Genomic DNA, 19,257 nt, shown 5'->3' with positions numbered 1-19,257 from the left:
CTTACATCACCTAAGAAGGACATAGGAGGCAATCGTGGGAGAGGGGCGTCTCTAGGGTCCCAGAATAACTCCAGGCCTACCTGTCATAAAGGTGCGTCCTAGCCATAACAAACCTGGGGGACGGAGAGAGAAAGATCTAGAAAGAACGAGAACAGAAGTTGTGAGGACTATCCCGAATGCCCAGCAGGGAAGAACTACAACACACAGGCACTAGTGGTAGGCATTGATTTCCACCTGCAAAGGGAACTCTGGATGTGCCTTCGGACCGGCTGGTCTCAGACAGCCCTGTTGACAGTGCTCTGGATTGAGGATCCTGAAACCTTCAGTAAAAGGTAAAGAGACTGCAACCCTGTGTCCTCGTTATTCCTCGCACCTTGCACCACGCACCATCACCTTTCATTGGACACCCCTTGGCAGGATCACGGACCGGTTCCAGCCACCGTAATAACCCCGGATTGAGTACCCCGTGGCCCTGTGTCTGGGGGAGCTCCATATACATAAACACATACATTATATACTTACCAAACAGCTAATCCCCAATACCCTCGATCGCCTGCAAAAAAATAAAATAATAAACTGACATATACTCCATATTCCGATGTAATTAATTTAATAGTGTCCCACGACAATCTCCCGTGTAGAGCTGTCACATCGGGATACGTGACCACTCTACAGTGGCTCCGGTGATACAGGTATCCTCCCGCACTGTATCACTCTGCCGCCTGAATCACCGGAGTTCATCCTGTCACTTGCGGCACCGCTGCGTGAGAAAATTCTGCCAAGAGAGGACGAATCCACGCAGAAAATTCCACAGGCAAATCCGCAACGTGTGCACATACCCTTAAAGGGAACCTGTCACCCCCAAAATCGAGGGTGAAGTAAGCCCACTGGCATCAGGAGCTTATCTATAGCATTCTGTAATGCTGTAGATAAGCCCCTGATGTATCCTAAAAGATGAGAAAAAGAGGATATGTTATACTCACCCAGGGGTGTTCCCGCTGCTGGTCCGGTCCAGCGCCTCCTATCTTCTTACGATGACGTCCTCTTCTGGTCTTCACGCAGTGGCTCCGGCGCAGGCTTACTTTGTCTGCCCTGTGGAAGGCAGAGCAAAGTACTGCAGTGCGCCGGGAAAGGTCAGAGAGGCACAGCACCTGAGCACTGCAGTGCTTTGCTCTGCTGGAGCCGTAACGTGAAGACCAGAAGAGGACGTCATCAGATGAAGATAGGAGGCACCGGACCAGCAGCAGGACCGCCCCTGGGTGAGTATAATCTAACCTCTTTGTCTCATCTTTTAGGATACATCGGGGGCTTATCTACAGCATTACAGAATGCTGTATATAAGCCCCTGATGCCGGTGGGCTTACCTCACCTTTCATTTTGGGGGTGACAGGTTCCCTTTAATGAATATTCATGACGATAATCAGAAAAGTAAAAAAAAAATCATAATGTGAGGTAATTAGAGAAATACAACTCTATGTAAATAAAATCTACAGCATTTGAGAAAAATGTGGGAATTTTTGTGTAAAAAAATTCCCTTTTAAGGTCGTGCACCAGACCTTATTGTTGTCATGTTATGTCAAATGAAAATGATTTCAGTATGATGAAAGAAGGGCCACATTACACATTCTGACCATATTCTAAAATATGCACTTGGTAAACAGACTTTATCATTTACAAAACCTGAAGCATTTTTCTTTTGAAAAATCAAGAAAGACAGGTGACTTCCAGAGCTGGGAGCACCCATAATTCCAGCATTGTGCCAAACGCCTACTTCATATCTCTTGTACCAACAAAGGAGTGTGCCACTCTCTGTAAGATTGCAGCTAGTGGCTTGTTCCAAGAGATACCCATACATTGTGTGCTTTATACGGCTGCTTTACTACTTTAACCCTTTCATGACTGGAGGTATTTTCAGTTTTGCGTTTTCATTTTTTGCTATCCTTCTTCCCAGAGCCATAACTTTTTTATTTTTCCGTCAATATGGTCATGTGAGGGCTTGTTTTTTGTGGGACAAGTTGTACTTTTGAACAACAGCATTGATTTTAACATATCTTGTACTGGAAAACAATAAAAAAAATCCAAGTGCGGTGAAATTGCAATAAAAGTTCAATCCCACAGTTGTTTTTTGTTTTGCTTTTTTACTAGGTTCACTAAATGCTAAAACTGACCTGCCATTATGATTCTTCAGGTCATTACGAGTTCATAGACACCAAACATGTCTAGGTTATTTTTTATCTAAGTGGTGAAAAAAAAAACAAGCTTTGTTAAAAAAAAAATTGCGCCATTTTCCGATACCCATATCGTCTTCATTTTTTGTGATCTCGGGATGGGAGAGGGCTTATTTGTGTGCATGCTAAGCTGATGTTTTTAATGATACCATTTTGGTACAGATACGATCTTTGCATTTTAATGCAATGTCGCGACAACCAAAAAAACTTGATTCTGGCATTTTTACTTTTTTTCTCCCTATGCCGTTTGGCCATCAGGTTAATCCTTTTTTATTGATAGATTGAGTGATTCTGAAAGCGGCAATACCAAATATGCAGCTCTGGCAAAAATTAAGAGACCACTGCAAAACGTTCAGTGTGTCTGGTTTTTCTCTTTATAGGTATATTTTTGAGTAAAATGTAAATTGTTCTTTTATTCTATAAACTTCTGACAACATGTCTACGAATTTCCAAGCAATACATTTTGTATTTTTTTTCTGACAAAGAAAAATGGTCAAAATAAAAAAAAACCTCAGTGCTTTCAGACCTCAAATTATGCAAAGAAAACAAGTTCATAATCATTTAGAAACAACAATACTAATGTTTTAACTCAGGAAGAGTTCAGAAATCAATATTTTGTGGAATAACCATGATTTTTAATCACAGCTTTTATGCATCTTGGCATGCTTTCCACCAGTCTTTCACACTGCCTTTGTGTGACCTTATGCCACTCCTGGTACAAAAAGTTAAGCAGTTCTTCTTTGTTTGATGGCTTGTGACTATCCTTCTTCCTCGTGATTACATTCCAGATTTTTTCAATGGGGTTCAGGTCTGGAGATTGGGCTGCCCATGACAGGGTTTTGATGTGGTGGTCTCTTAATATCTGCCAGAGCTGTATGCACGTTTAATTTTTTTTTTATTGTTTTATTTTGAAATGGGTGAAAGGGGGGTGATTTGAACTTTTATATATTTTGTATTTTTTTTACATTTTTAAAACCTTTTTTTTAACTTTTGGCATGCTTCATTAGTCTCCATGGGAGGCTAGAAGCTGCCATAATCCGATCGGCTCTGCTACATACAGGCGATGATCAGATTGCCTGTATGTAGTAGAATACCTCCCTTGCTATGAGCGCCAACCACCGAGCGGCGCTCATAGCAATCCGGCAGTGACAACCATAGAGGTCTCCAGGAGAGCTCTGGTTGTCATGCTAATCCACATCGGTGGACCACGATCACGTGACGGGGTCACCAGTGGGTGGATTTCCGGCGAGATTGTCGTAAGTGCATGTTAAATGCCGCTGTCAGCGTTTAACAGCGACATTTAACAGGTTAATAGCTGCAGGTGGATTGCGATTCCACCTGCGGCTATTCCAGGCACATGTCTGCTGTTCAAAACAGCGGACATGTGCTGGGAAAGATGTGGGCTCACCGCCGGAGCCCACATCATAGGGAGGGAGTGTGATGTAGGCGTATTATTACGCCCAACGTTGTTAAGGGGTTAATGATTAATTACCTAACTCAAAATATAGCACAGTGACCTTCTAGTGTTCGGTTGTCTGTGATTATTTGCTGTCACAATAAAGGAAAAGAGTGGAATCGCTATGATTTCACCTTCTGTGATGCAGTAATCATTGTATAACAAAAATGCCGCACAATTCGTAGCTCCGAAGCTACAGTATTATAGAGGATGATGGCTTTAAGTGATAGTCATGAGTCTTACAAAATTCCCCAGGAATGTCCTGTGGGAAAAATATATAATTACTGATAGAGATGAATGAATCAATTCTAAAAGAATCAAAACTTCTAAATTCCCAAATATTTTACATTCAAATTGTACAAATTCAGCAAAATTGGCATTCAGTTTGCAGGATTCTGAGGGTTGGCAAAGGGTTAAATAACCAATAAACTACTTATAATACAATTTTCACCTCTCTTCAGCTCTCCCCATACCTGTCCCACAGCTGTCACCCCCTGATAAACTGATTATTCTTCGGCCATCTTATTTTTCCAAATTTTCTGTGTAACTTCAAGCAATGGAGCTGTCAAGCAGAAGGCAGCGCTGTACAGGGAATAGAGCTGGAGTGACAGAGGCTTGATATGTGTGTACATGGTCCAAAGCACTTCAGATTCATATATATTGCATATTGATGCAAACACAGATTTGTCAATAATAGAGGAACTGGCTGGCTAGGTAAAAGTATGGCTGGACATGACTTCGAAAGAGGTACATGTGCACATAAATCTGCTGACAGGTACCCTTTAAGCCCGCTTAGATTACATAGCGCTATTGCTGCATTTTAAAGAGGATCTTTCATCAAATTATTCATGTTGAACTGGAAACATGATGTGATAGTGGCTGCAGTATGGAATCAAACAGTTTTTTCATATTTTACCTCTCCTTTACAGAGATATTAATAATTAAAGTATGTGGCACCTAATGAGTCAACTTAAGTTAAGTGGGTGTACCACGGAGCAGACAGACCAACAGTTGAGGGGTTTATTAACAGTAATTAGGTTCTCCGCCCAGGGAGGAAGCAGTAGAATATAGCTAGCAATAAAACAGTGCAAGAAATGGAAATCAAACAGTGTAACAGAAGTAAGCAGGATTTCTTGAGAAAAGAACACTTATCGTCTTCTCCAATGTGGGCGCCGAGAAACAGCGGTACGTGTCGTCCCTCTGTTGTCCGTGGGCTGAGTAGTCTCTTGGAATCCACTGCCTGCGGTTTCGGGAGTTAATGTGGTATGCACAGGCTCTGAGTCTTTAGCTTTTACAGCACTGCCTATCCTGGGAATACGATGGCCAGTCTATTATTAAGTCTCTCACTAGGAATCAAGGGCTCTGCACTGATACTGTGGGTACCAGGGGTCACAGTCTCTGCACTGATACCATGGGTACCAGGGGGTCACAGTCTCTGCACGGGCCAATGTCTCTGCATCGGTATCAAAGCACCCCTCTCCAGTCACAGCAGAGTCCGCTTTCATGTACTCAAAAGATGCAGTCTTTCTGGGCAATCTCCCTGTATTTTTCCTCTGACCGGGAGCTCTCTCTTTCTCCCGGATTGCAGCTGCACCCTGCTCTGACCGCTGTTCACGCTGCTCTGACCCTTGCGTGCGCGCCTTTCCCGCTCTCTGCCTGGCTTTCTTCCTGTCCCAGTCTCTAAGTCTGCCCCCTGGGGAACCTGTAGCACAGCTCAATGGTTCCAGGCACAGAGCAGAGAAGGTAACCGCCCCCGGACGCTTCTTGTGCTTCACCTCCTTACAGTGCAAACTGTAGGAAAACAAAGAGTGCAAATAGGGTCTTATCCCACATTATACAATGTGTAATTTTGATCAAAAACTGCTCACCTGGTGGTGTAGAGACAAGGCTTGTATGTCAGCTGCCGCAGTTCCACGAGTTGGATAGTGACCTAATTAAAGCTGTTATCAAGGAAGTTAGTGGATTATATCCATGCTGCAGACAATTCAATGCAAAATGTGGTTGAAAGATGATGGTGGTTTATTCTATGCATTTCTAAGTCATATATGACTTCTTCAGGAAATACCACAAAGACACATTTGATGGTCACTTGTGCTAGTTGTCTTGAGTTTACTTCCAATGTTGTTCTCCATAGCCCCATTGAGTTTCTGAGGAAGGTTCTTAATTTCGTGTTGACATTGTAGAGAGCCAAGCATTCACAGATTCATGCATGTGGCATTGATTCATATGCTTTCCTGTAGTCAAACCAGGCTGTGCTGAGATTGGTCTGTCTGGATCTTGAGTCTTGAGCGACTCCTTTAATGACTCCTATAATGAGCTGGTGCTTAGAACCCCTGGTGTTGGTACCAATGTCTTTGGGCTGGTATAGTCAAATGGTTAAGTGCACAGCCTGTGACATGGGAGACTGGGGTTCAAATCCTGGCTCTGCTCTATGGAAAAATAAATTCTATACCAAGGCTCCTAACACTATAATACCTACCTTAGACGGCTGTTATAGTGTAGTGGTCAAAGTGCACAACCACCAAAGTAGGAAACTGAAGTTCAAATTCCAGTTCTGCACTGTGGGAAATAACATACCAGTAGTGGTCATTGGGAAATACTACTAATGCTATAGTGCCTACCTCAATAAACATGAGTATGTCAGATGTTGAAGAACCAGGAGAATCTGATGATAAATGGGCTACTGGAATAAACCATGCATGGACAAGGCAAGAGAACCTGGATCTGGTACGTATACAGTGGGAGAAATAAGTATTTGATCTCTTGTGATTTTGTAAGTTTGCCCACTGATAAAGACATGAGCAGTCTATAATTTCATGGGTAGGTTAATTTTAACATTGAGAGATAGAATATCAAAACTAGAAAATCACATTGTATATACATTTATTGGCATTTTGCAGGGAGAAATAAGTATTTGATCCCTTTAGCAAACAAGACTTAAAACTTGGTGGCAAAACCATTGTTGACAAGCACAGCAGTCAGAAGTTTTTTGTAGTTGATGATGAGGTTTATGCACATGTCAGGAGGAATTTTGGTCCACTCCTCTTTGCAGATCATTTCTAAATCATTAAGATTTTGAGCCTGTTACTTGGCAACTCAGAGCTTCAACTCTCTCCATAAGTTTTCTATGGGATTAAGGTCTGGAGACTGGCTAGGCCACTCCATGACCTTAAAGTGCTTTTTACTAGATACTCCTTTGTTGCCTTGGCTGTATGTTTTGGGTCATTGTCTTGCTCGAAGACCCAGCCACGACCCATTTTTAATGTCCTGGCGGATGGAAGGAGGTTGTCACTCAGGATTTTACAGTACATGGCTCCATCCATTCTCCCATTGATGCGGTGAAGTAGTCCTGTGCCCTTAGCAGAGAAACACCCCCAAAACATAATGTTTCCACCTCCATGCTTGACAGTGGGGATGGTGTTCTTTAGGTCATAGGCAGCATTTCTCTTCCTCCAAACACGGCGAGTTGCATTAATGCCAAAGACCTAAATTTTTGTCTCATCTGACCACAGCACCTTCTCTAATCACTCACAGAATCATCCAGATGATCATTGGTAAACTTCAGATGCGCCTGTACATGTTCCTGAGCAGTGGTACCTTGTAGGCACTGCAGGAATGTAAACCTTTATGGAGTAATGTGTTACCAATGGTTTTCTTGGTGACTGTGGTCCAAGCTGCCTTGAGATAATTAACAAGTTCCCTTCATGTAGTTTTAGGCTGATCTCTCACCTTCCTCATGATTAAGGATACCCCACGAGGTGAGATTTTACATGGTGCCCCAGATCAATGTCAATTGACAGTCATTTTGTATTTCTTCCATTTTCTTACTATTGCCCCAACAGTTGTCTCCTTCTCACCGAGCATCTTACTTATGGCTTTGTAGCCCATTCCAGCTTGGCGGAGGTCTATGATCTTGTTCTTATAAAGCTCTTTGGTCTTGCCCATGTTGTAGAGGTTAGAGTCTGACTGATTAATTGAGTCTGTTGACGGGAGTCTTTTATAAAGATTACTATGTAAGACAGCTGTTTTTAATGCAGGTAACGAGTTGATTAGGAGCGTCTAACTGGTCTGTAGGAGCCCAAACTCTTAATGGTTGGTAGGGGATCAAATACTTATTTTTCACTGCAAAATGCAAATAAATTTATATAATTTATAAAATGTGATTTTCTTTTCTTTTTTTTTTGATATTCTATATCTCCATTGTTATGATCCATTTCATGTTTTGAGTCCTGTCTGCACTTTTCCCGGCTGGTCATGTCAAGGGTTAACTTTGCCCTGCTGTATCCTGCAGGCAGTGTCAGTTATAGTTTCTGCCTATGGCATGTGTAATTGACTCTGCATACCCTGATTCTTCCTGCTACTTTTGCTGACTGTACCTGTGTCTGTTTATTCCCCTCTTCCCGTCCCAACTCTGTGTTCCCCTTTTGTGTTTGGATTCCCTGGTACCTGATCTGGCTTGGACTCTGACCTACTGTTTTGTTTCTTGTCTTTGGCAATTCTGCTCCTGACCTGTATGGACCCATTTGGCTTGTTTCTGACTCTGTGCTTGGTTATTGTTCTGTCTCCGCCATCTAATATTGTTACCCTGATTATTTGCTTGCATAATTGCAGTTTCCTCAGTATACAGTATTGATATATTCATGCCTTTATTCATCTGTGATGCTTTGGCTCCCTCTAGCGGTCAGAGTTATGTTGGCAGTTCAATCTTGTTTTTGTATTATCCATGTCTGATTCTCCTCCTCCTTTGCAATGCATTATGGTAGCTCAGCCTCCATTTCCCTCCATTTTTCCTTTCACTTTCTTCAGTTTGCCTTCAAGGAAAGACGCTTCACTTCATCCCCCTTGCGATTGCATTGCCGGTATGTCTTTATGCTTCATATAGATATTCCTGCTCTATATTAGCTTAGTTTAACCAGTTGTACTCCCAGGTTAGTCACTAGCTTTCTAAATGTTATGCGTAATGTATATCATGTGTATTATGTATCTGTTCTATGCCATGCACGGATTCTATGTATATCATTGTTCACAGTTTCACCGCATCAATATACCACTACGTTTAATAAAGCACAGACTCAACCACAGTCTCCTTATTGGACCCCGGTATAGCGGTTTAGCTGACTGTATAGCTACGTATGAGCCTGCCTCAGCTAGTGAGGACAGAACAGTGAAACGGCAGCCATCCAACTAGTGGGATTCAAGTCACCGGCTACTCAGAGACTAAATACAGCTACAGCAATCTCTGCACAGCCAAGCACTTTCCCAAGACACCATGTCTCACAAATCGCATAGGACAAGATCTGCTACTTCCGTCTCCTCAAAGACAACATCCATCAGCAGCGCTGTCACCATTGCCCGCGCAAATGCTGAAGCTGCCAAAATACGAGCGAGCTTTGCTGACCAAGAGATGCAACTTAAATTAGAAAAAGCACGCATAGATGAAGAGAGAGCCGATCAAGAGAGAAGGTCGCGCTTAGAGAGAGCCGATCAAAAGAGAAGGTCGCAGTTAGAGAAGGCACGTGTGGATGCCGCCTTAGAAAGCCTAGCAGCAAAAAGGGAAGCTGCCGCAGCCCTCGCCGAAGCAGAATCGCTAGAAGCCGCGCAAAATCCCAAGCTGCATAGCCAAAGCAGTACGTCGAGTCTGGAGTTTCCACTGCAAGACTCACCACAACGCACATCTCAGTATGTTAATGACCTTCCTGATCCAAACTATAACCCTGAACCAGTACCAAAAGCAGAATACGACACCTCCAGCGAAGTGAGCGAGAGTCGTCACGAGGCTCAGGACAGAAACAAACTCGAAAATGTGAGGCAAAACAACTCTGCTAATGACTACCTTGCCCCTCATCAGGTAACCAACGTGGATCACCCTGCTGACGCACCGTATATCAGGCCGAAGCAATACGACACCGGCTGGCGCCACCATGAGGACACTAACAGGTACGAACGCACCTCACATCACTATCAGGGCGACCCATCACCAGTATACTCTGCTGACAACCGGTTCACGACAGAATTTGCCAAGTTCTTCACACGACGTGAACTGGTTGCCAAGGGACTCATGAAATTCACTGACCGAGCTGAAGGTTACAGAGCTTGGAAAGCTTCCTTCCAAAATGTCATTAGAGACTTGGGGCTACAACACAGGGAAGAGATAGACCTGTTAGTCAAATACCTGGGAGAAGAGTCAGTCAAACACGCAGTAAGGATCAGAGACATTAATATAAACCGCCCTGAGACTGGCCTCAAAGAGATCTGGAAAAGGCTGGATGAGTGTTACGGCTCAGCAGAAGTAATAGAAAGAGCCTTGTTCAAAAGAATCGATGACTTTCCTAAAATATCTAACAAAGGTCTCCAGAAACTTAGAGAGCTAAGCGACTTGCTAAAGGAAGTCCAAGTTGCCAAATACGAGGACGACCTACAGGGACTTGCATTTCTCGACACAGCCAGAGGTGTTAACCCTATAGTCCAGAAGTTGCCCTACAATCTACAGGAGAGGTGGCTCACACATGGAGCCACGTACAAATACAAACACAGCGTTCCATTCCCTCCCTTCTCCGTTTTTGTTGACTTCATACACCAACAAGCAAGAATTAGAAACGATCCCAGCTTTGACTTTGCAATACCATATGCCACACCGTCACCACCTGCAAATCCACGCAGAACATCTGTGGAAGTACACAAGACTTATGTTTCTTCTCCAGGTTCTAATTACAGGTCTGCTGGCTGCTCCCAATCAGAGACAAAGGTGCAGGACCCTGACAAGCAGTGCCCACTTCATCAGAAGCCTCATCCTCTCCTGAAATGCAGAGCCTTCAGAGGAAAATCTATGCCAGATCGCAGAAGCTTCCTGAAAGAAAACGGTATCTGCTACAAGTGCTGCTCGTCCACAGCTCATCTTGCCAAGGATTGCAAGGTCAGTGTAAAATGCACAGAATGTGGCACCACAGATCATAACACCGCTCTACACCCTGGCCCAGCTCCATGGAGTACACAAAACACGCCAGCTGACAGTGAGCATGGCGGGGAGGAAAGGAACACTGATACAGCTACGCCAGAGATCACTTCACAATGCACCGAGGTCTGCAAAGGGACAATAGACAGTAGGTCCTGTTCAAAAATATGCCTCGTCAAAGTATACCCGAAGGGCCATAGAGACCAAGCTGTAAGACTGTATGCTATCTTAGATGACCAAAGTAATCGATCCATGGCTAGATCAACATTCTTTGACCTATTCAACATCAAAGGGCCAAGCACTCCCTACTCCTTAAAGACGTGTGCAGGTACTGTGACAACAGCAGGCAGGAAAGCTACTGACTACCAGATCGAGTCTTTAGACGGACAATTCTGCCTACCACTACCTACGATCATCGAATGTAACCAGATCCCAGACAACAGATCTGAAATCCCTACGCCAGATGTAGCAATCCATCACGCTCACTTAAAACAAATAGCACACCTCATACCGGAACTCGACCATCAGGCCCAGATAATTCTGCTGTTGGGGAGAGATATCCTACAGGTTCATAAAGTGAGACGTCATATCAACGGACTCCACAATGCTCCCTATGCCCAAAGGCTAGACCTAGGATGGGTCATAATTGGCAACGTATGCTTGGGACGCATGCACGCCCCATCTTCTGTGACAAGCATGCTGACAAATACATTGGAGAAAGGACGTCCATCTCTGTTTCAACCTTGTAACAATGAGTTCCATGTCAGGGAACTGCCACACAGCATCCAACTACCTGATCATTTAATAGACTTTACTCACGACAGCAGTATAGTGTCGGGAAGCTATGAGGATCAGTTAGGGGGCACAGTCTTCCAGAGAACTAAGCAGGACAACCAAGTGGCAATGTCGGTAGAGGACAAGTTGTTCTTAGAGGTAATGGACAAGGGACTCGTTAAAGATGAGACCAACAGCTGGGTCGCACCTCTTCCCTTCAAAACCCACAGACCACGTCTACCGAACAACAGAAATCAGGCATTACAACGTTTCTCCTCTCTCATTCGTAATCTGCAAAAGAAACCAGAGATGAAAGATCACTTTTTCTCCTTCATGTCAAAGATTTTTGAAAACCGTCACGCAGAACTAGCTCCCACTCTCAAAGACTCTGAAGAATGCTGGTTCCTACCCATGTTCGGAGTATACCACCCTAAGAAACCAGGCCAGATCAGAGTCGTGTTTGATTCCAGTGCTAAATTTAATGATGTCTCCCTGAATGACGTTCTGCTGACAGGACCAGACCTCAATAACAAACTACTGGGTGTACTTATGCGCTTCCGTAAGGATTCCATTGCCTTCATCGCTGACATCCAGCAAATGTTCCATTGTTTCCTTGTGAGAGAGAGAGACAGGAACTTCCTAAGATTCTTCTGGTACAGAGACAATGATCCTACTAAAGAAGTCACAGAGTATCGCATGAGAGTGCACATCTTTGGCAACAGTCCTTCACCTGCAGTCGCCATTTACGGACTCAAAAGGTCGGCTCAGGAAGGAGAAGCAGAATACGGAGCAGATGTCAGACAATTCATAGAAAAGGACTTTTATGTCGACGACTGTCTAAAAGCCATGCCTTCAAATGAGACTGCCATCAGTCTTCTCAGGAGAGCTCAGGACATGCTTGCCTGCTCGAACCTTAGGCTTCATAAAATAGCCTCAAACAGCCAAGAACTCATGGAAGCGTTCCCTTCTCAGGACCTATGTAATGGTCTCAGAGACCTGGACCTGGGGTCAGACCCCGCACCAATGCAACGCAGCCTCGGGCTTCTCTGGAATCTACAATCAGACACTTTCACCTTTCAGGTCAGCCAGGAAGAAAGGCCTTTCACACGTAGAGGCGTCCTGTCAACCATCAACATTCTGTACGACCCCTTGGGTTTCGCAGCTCCTGTTACTATACAAGGCAAGGCCCTACTAAGAGACTTAACTAGGGAAACATCTGACTGGGATGCACCTCTGCCACCTAAGAGGATCCAGTGGGAAGAGTGGAAGAACTCATTAGCGGCACTCTCCAACTTGCATATGCCAAGACCATACCTGTGCCATCTACTGAGATACAGAGCCAAAGACTGTACGTATTTGCAGATGCTTCTGTCAAAGCAATTGCCGCTGTTGCCTACCTCAAAACTGTAGACTCCAAATGTCAGTGCCACATTGGTTTCGTCATGGGAAAGGCCAAACTCGCACCACAACCAGAGCACACTATACCCAGGTTAGAGCTTTGTGCCGCAGTCTTAGCCGTTGAGTTAGCGGAGTTCATCGCATCCGAAATGGATATCGACCTGACACAAGCCAAGTTCTACTCAGACAGCAAAGTAGTCCTGGGATATATCCACAACGAAACCAGGCGATTCTACGTTTATGTCAATAACAGAGTGCTACGAATCAGGAGATCAGTTCACCCACAGCAGTGGCATTACATACCCACAGACCAGAATCCCGCAGATCATGCAACTAGAGCAGTTGACGCAAGTCGACTAGGAAGCACAACGTGGCTCTCTGGACCAAAACTATTGTACATTGAGGAATGTTTTCCAGACACCTTCGAACTTGTAGGAGAGGACTCAGATGCTGAAATCCGCCCTCAGGTGTCTACACTACATACAATGACCTCTGTTATCCAGCTTGGATCTTGCAGGTTCGACAGATTCTCAAGTTGGAAGTCACTTACTCGAGCCATTACCTGCCTGACACATATAGCTCGCTCATTCATGGCTACCAGAACTTGTGGCACAGAAAAATGTAAAGGTTGGCATCTTTGTAAAAATACCTACGTTACCTCCGACTTAGAGTTCTCTAGAAATCACATCATCCTCACTGTTCAAAGAGAAACCTACTTGGCAGAAATCCAATGTCTTACTAACAAAGCTCCAATACCAGCGAGCAGCGTATTGAGAAAACTCGACCCATTCATCGACAACAACGGCCTGCTGAGGGTAGGAGGCCGACTCAAAGAAGCTGAGATGGAGTTTGTGGAGAAATTCCCTCTTATACTTCCCGGAAAATGTCATCTTGCCTACCTAATCGTACAACATTACCACAATCTGGTCAAGCACCAAGGAAGACTATTTACAGAAGGAGCCATCAGATCTGCTGGCTTGTGGATCATCGGTGCAAAAAGACTCATCAGTAGTGTCATCTACAAATGTGTTACCTGCCGTAAGCTTCGTGGTTCAACTCAAACCCAAAAGATGGCTGACCTACCAGCAGATAGACTCAGCCCAGACCCTCCCTTTACTAGCGTTGGTCTCGATGTGTTTGGGCCTTGGTCAGTTGTTACACGTCGTACGAGAGGCGGCCAAGCCAATAGTAAACGTTGGGCAGTCATGTTCACTTGCATGTCAATCAGAGCCGTCCACATAGAGGTCATCGAGTCCCTTGACACGTCAAGCTTGATCAATGCCTTAAGACGTTTTATGGCCATCCGTGGTCCTATCAAGCACATACGTTCAGACAGAGGTACTAACTTCGTTGGTGCAGCAAAGGAATTAGGAATACCCTCAAATCTAAACTATAAGACTCTCGAGAGGTTCCTCAGTGACCAAGGCTGCACATGGTCATTCAACCCACCTCACTCTTCACATATGGGAGGATCTTGGGAACGAATGATTGGTCTAGTACGGAGAATTCTTGACTCCACTCTTCTTCAAGAAGGAGCAGCGAGACTCACCCACGAAAGTCTCATCACCTTCATGGCTGAAGCTGCAGCTATAATTAACGCAAGACCCCTGGTTCCAGTTCCTAACGACCCTGAGGAGCCTTTGTTATTGACTCCAGCTACTTTACTTACCCAGAAAACAGGACTGTCCAGTGCCTCTCCAGGAGGATTCGACGCGAAGGACCTCTACAAGCGCCAATGGAGACAGGTACAAAGTCTTGCAAATACTTTCTGGGACAGGTGGAGCAAACAATATTTGTCCACCCTGCAGCCACGGACGAAGTGGCAATCTACTAAACCTAATCTGAACATAGGTGACCTTGTTCTTGTGAAAGACTGTCAGATTCACCGGAACCAGTGGCCACTTGGTCTAGTTACCGCAACGTTCCCGAGCAAGGACGGCAACGTCCGCAAAGTTGAGCTAAGGATGACCAAAGGGAATGAACCTAAGACATTTTCCAGTCCGGTATCTGAACTGGTCCTATTGTTGCCTTCGGAAGTAAGGAGTAGTGACATCCGTTGATGCCAGACGGGGAGTGTTCTGTCTCCGTCATCTAATATTGTTACCCTGATTATTTGCTTGCATAATTGCAGTTTCCTCAGTATACAGTATTGATATATTCATGCCTTTATTCATCTGTGATGCTTTGGCTCCCTCTAGCGGTCAGAGTTATGTTGGCAGTTCAATCTTGTTTTTGTATTATCCATGTCTGATTCTCCTCCTCCTTTGCAATGCATTATGGTAGCTCAGCCTCCATTTCCCTCCATTTTTCCTTTCACTTTCTTCAGTTTGCCTTCAAGGAAAGACGCTTCACTTCATCCCCCTTGCGATTGCATTGCCGGTATGTCTTTATGCTTCATATAGATATTCCTGCTCTATATTAGCTTAGTTTAACCAGTTGTACTCCCAGTTTAGTCACTAGCTTTCTAAATGTTATGCGTAATGTATATCATGTGTATTATGTATCTGTTCTATGCCATGCACTGATTCTATGTATATCATTGTTCACAGTTTCACCGCATCAATATACCACTACGTTTAATAAAGCACAGACTCAACCACAGTCTCCTTATTGGACCCCGGTATAGCGGTTTAGCTGACTGTATAGCTACGTATGAGCCTGCCTCAGCTAGTGAGGACAGAACAGTTATTCCTTTGGTACTGCGCTACAGGCTAATATCGACCCGACTTGTTTTGCTATTCCGCTGCCTGTTGGTGGCCTGGCTGCTGTGCTGCAGGTCTGCTCCTGCTGTGTGCAGTCCTTTATCCACTATATTGACATCTAGTGGAGATGCTTCTACATGCATAGCAGCAGCGTGACATCCATGTTAAAATTAACCTACCCTTAAAATTATAGACTGTTCATGTCTTTATCAGTGGGAAAACTCACAAAATCAGCAAGGGATCAAATACTTATTTCCCCCACTGTATATATATATGTATATATATATATATATATATATATATATATATATATACAGTATATACAGTATATATATATATAGTGGTATGGTGACTGGCCATGTGTTTAATGGGCGCTATGTATCACAGAGGTGGGTGGCCCTGTGATGGAAGCCTGGGCTTGTTTAGCTCAGCAGGTTACTATACATTGAGAATCCTTCCAGGTGACTTGGAGAGATGGGTAAGTCCAGTCACCTACATACCCCGCCCAAGGGGATGTGTTTGGAGACCCAAGATGGATTCTGTGCATGGGCGGCTTTACTGAGGGTACTTTAGAGCCGAACGGCTGCTGGACGGTGCATGGGGTGCTGCATGTTACCAAGTACCTGAGAGGTTTATGCTGAATAAATATACCGAATGGACTATTTAACCCTGAGTGTCCCAGCGTATGCCTCAACAACCAGCCAAGTGAGTATTCCCCATCCACAGATAGTGGGGACACGCTATAGTATATACATATATATATGTGGTGATAAATGGTGTTGGGACCATCAGTTGTGTTGTGCAGAAGTCTGGTGGATACACAGCTGATAGTTCTACTGAATAGACTGTTAGAGTTTGTATTATGGCAAGAAAAAAGCAGCTAAGTAAAGAAAAACGAGTGGCCATCATTACTTTAAAAAATAAAGGTCAGTCAGTCCAAAAAATTGGGAAAACTATGAAAGTGTCCCCAAGTGCAGTGGCAAAAACCATCAAGCGCTACAAAGAAACTGGCTCACATGAGGACCGCCCCAGGAAAGGAAGACCAAGAGTCACCTCTGCTTCTGAGGATAAGTTTATCTGAGTCATCAGCCTCAGAAATCACAGATTAACAGCAGCTCAGATTAGAGACCAGTTCAATGCCACACAGAGTTCTAGCAGCAGACACATCTCTACAACAACAGTTAAGAGGAGACTTTGTGCAGCAGGCCTTCACGGTAAAATAGCTGCTAAGAAACCACTGCTAAGGACAGGCAACAAACAGAAGAGACTTGTTTGGGCTAAAGAACCTAAGGAATGGACATTAGACCAGTGCAAATCTGTGCTTTGGTCTGATGAGTCCAAATTTGAGATCTTTGGTTCCAACCACCGTGACTTTGTGCGACGCAGAAAAGGTGAACGGATGGACTCTACATGCCTGATTCCCACCATGAAGCATGGAGGAGGAGGTGTGATGGTGTGGAGGTGCTTTGCTAGTGACACTGTTGGGGATTTATTCAAAATTGAAGGCATACTGAACCAGCATGGCTGCCACAGCATCTTGCAGCGGCATGCTATTCCATCTGGTTTGCATATAGTTGAACCATAATTTATTTTTCAACAGGACAATGACCCCAAACACACCTCCAGGCTGTGTAAGGGCTATTTGACCAAGAAGGAGAGTGATGGGGTGCTACGCCAGATGACCTGGCCTCCACAGTCACCAGACCTGAATCCAATCGAGATGGTTTGGGGTGAGCTGGACCGCAGAGTGAAGGCAAAAGGGCGAAAAGGTACTAAGCATCTCTGGGAACTCCTTCAAGATTGTTGGAAGACCATTACCGGTGACTACCTCCTGAAGCTCATCAAGAGAATGCCAAGAGTGTGCAAAGCAGTCATCAAACCAAAAAGTGGCTACTTTGAAGAACCTAGACTATAAGACATAATTTCAGTTGTTTCACACTTTTTTGTTAAGTATATAATTCCACATGTGTTAATTCATAGTTTTGATGCCTTCAGTGTGAATGTACAATTTTCATAGTCATGAAAATACAGCAAAAACCTTTAAATGAGAAGGTGTGTCCAAACTTTTGGTCTGTACTGTATACACACAACCCCTGGCAATTATGGAATCACCGGCCTTGGAGGATGTTCATTCAGTTGTTTAATTTTGTAGAAAAAAAGCAGATCACAGACATGGCACAAAACCAAAGTCATTTCAAATGGCAACTTTCTGGCTTTAAGAAACACTAAAAGAAATCAAGAACAAAAAATGTGGTAGTCAGTAATGGTTACTTTTTTTAAACAAGCATAGGGGAAAAATTATTGAATCACTCAATTCTGAGTAAAAAATTATGTAATCACCCTGTAAATTTTCATACCCAAAAATAACACCTGCATCAAATTATATCTGCTCGTTAGTCTGAATCTAAAAAGGAGTGATCACATCTTGGAGAGTTGTTGCACCAGGTGGACTGACATGAATCATGGCTCCAACATGAGAGATGTCAATTGAAACAAAGGATAGGATTATCAAACTCTTAAAAGAGGGTAAATCATCACACAATATTGCAAAAGATATTGGTTGTTCACAGTCAGCTGTGTCTAAAATCTGGACCAAATACAAACAACATGGGAAGGTTGTTAAAGGCAAACATACTGGTAGACCAAGGAAGACATCAAAGCATCAAGACCGGAAACTCAAAGCAATATGTCTCCAAAACAGGAAATGCAGAACAAAACAAATGAGGAACGAATGGGAGGAAACTGGAGTCAACGTCTGTGACCGAACTGTAAGAAACTGCCTAAAGGAAATGGGATTTACATACAGAAAAGCTAAATGAAAGCTATCATTAACACCTAAACTGAAAAAAACAAGGTTACAAGGGGCTAAGGAAAAGCAATCATGGACTGTGGATGACTAGATGAAAGTCATATTCAGTGATGAATCACAAATCTGCATTGGGCAAGGTGATGATGCTGGAACTTTTGTTTGGTGCCGATCCAATGAGACTTATAAAGATGACTGCCTGAAGAGAACATGCAAACTTCCACAGTCATTGATGATATAGGGCTGCATGTCAGTTATAGTTATAGGCACTGGGGAGATGGCTGTCATTACATCTTCAACAAATGCATAAGTTTATGTTGACATATTGGACACTTTTTTTATCCCATAAATTGAAAGGATGTTTGGGGATGATGAAATCATTTTTCAAGATCATAATGCATCCTGCCATAGAGCAAAAACTGTGAAAACATTCCTTTAAAAAAGACAAATAAAGTCAATGTCATGGCCTGCAAATCTCAATTGAAAATCTTTGGTGGAAGTTGAAGAAAATGGTCCATGACAAAGCTCCAACCTGCAAAGCTGATCTGGCAACAGCAATCAGAGAAAGTTGGAGCCAGATTGATGAAGAGTACGGCTTGACAGTCATTAAGTCCATGCCTCAGAGACTGCAAGCTGTTATAAAAGCCAGAGGTGGTGCAACAAAATACTAGTGATGTGTTGGAGTGTTTTTTTGTTTGTTTTTCATGATTCCATAAATTTTTTCTCAGAAATGAGTGATTCCATAATTTTTCCCCTATGCTTGGTTAAAAAAAAGGAAGCATTACTGACTACAACATTTTTGGTTCTTGATTTCTTTTACTGTTTCTTAAAGCCAGAAAGTTGCCACTTGAAATGACTTTAGTTTTGTGCCATGTCTGTGATCTGATTTTTTTCTGCAAAATTAAATAACTGAATGAACATCCTCCAAGGTCGGTGATTAC

General features: G+C 43.6%; 1 long non-coding RNA gene across 1 annotated transcript in view; it reads left to right on the top strand.

Annotated features, from left to right (window-relative positions):
* The first annotated feature begins 4,875 nt into the window (after positions 1-4,875).
* The window catches only part of LOC138658219 (uncharacterized), a 36,726-nt gene continuing 22,344 nt past the window's right edge, over positions 4,876-19,257 (top strand). Inside the window, exon 1 of the long non-coding RNA XR_011317398.1 lies at positions 4,876-4,947. This is a non-coding gene — a long non-coding RNA (uncharacterized lncRNA). The remainder of the gene's footprint in view (positions 4,948-19,257) is intronic.

This window comes from Ranitomeya imitator, chromosome 1 (assembly GCF_032444005.1).
Source record: "Ranitomeya imitator isolate aRanImi1 chromosome 1, aRanImi1.pri, whole genome shotgun sequence".
Classification (NCBI taxonomy): Eukaryota; Metazoa; Chordata; class Amphibia; order Anura; family Dendrobatidae; genus Ranitomeya; species Ranitomeya imitator.
The sequence above is the reverse complement of the archived record's forward strand: the minus strand, read 5'-3'. Positions and strand labels throughout refer to the sequence as shown.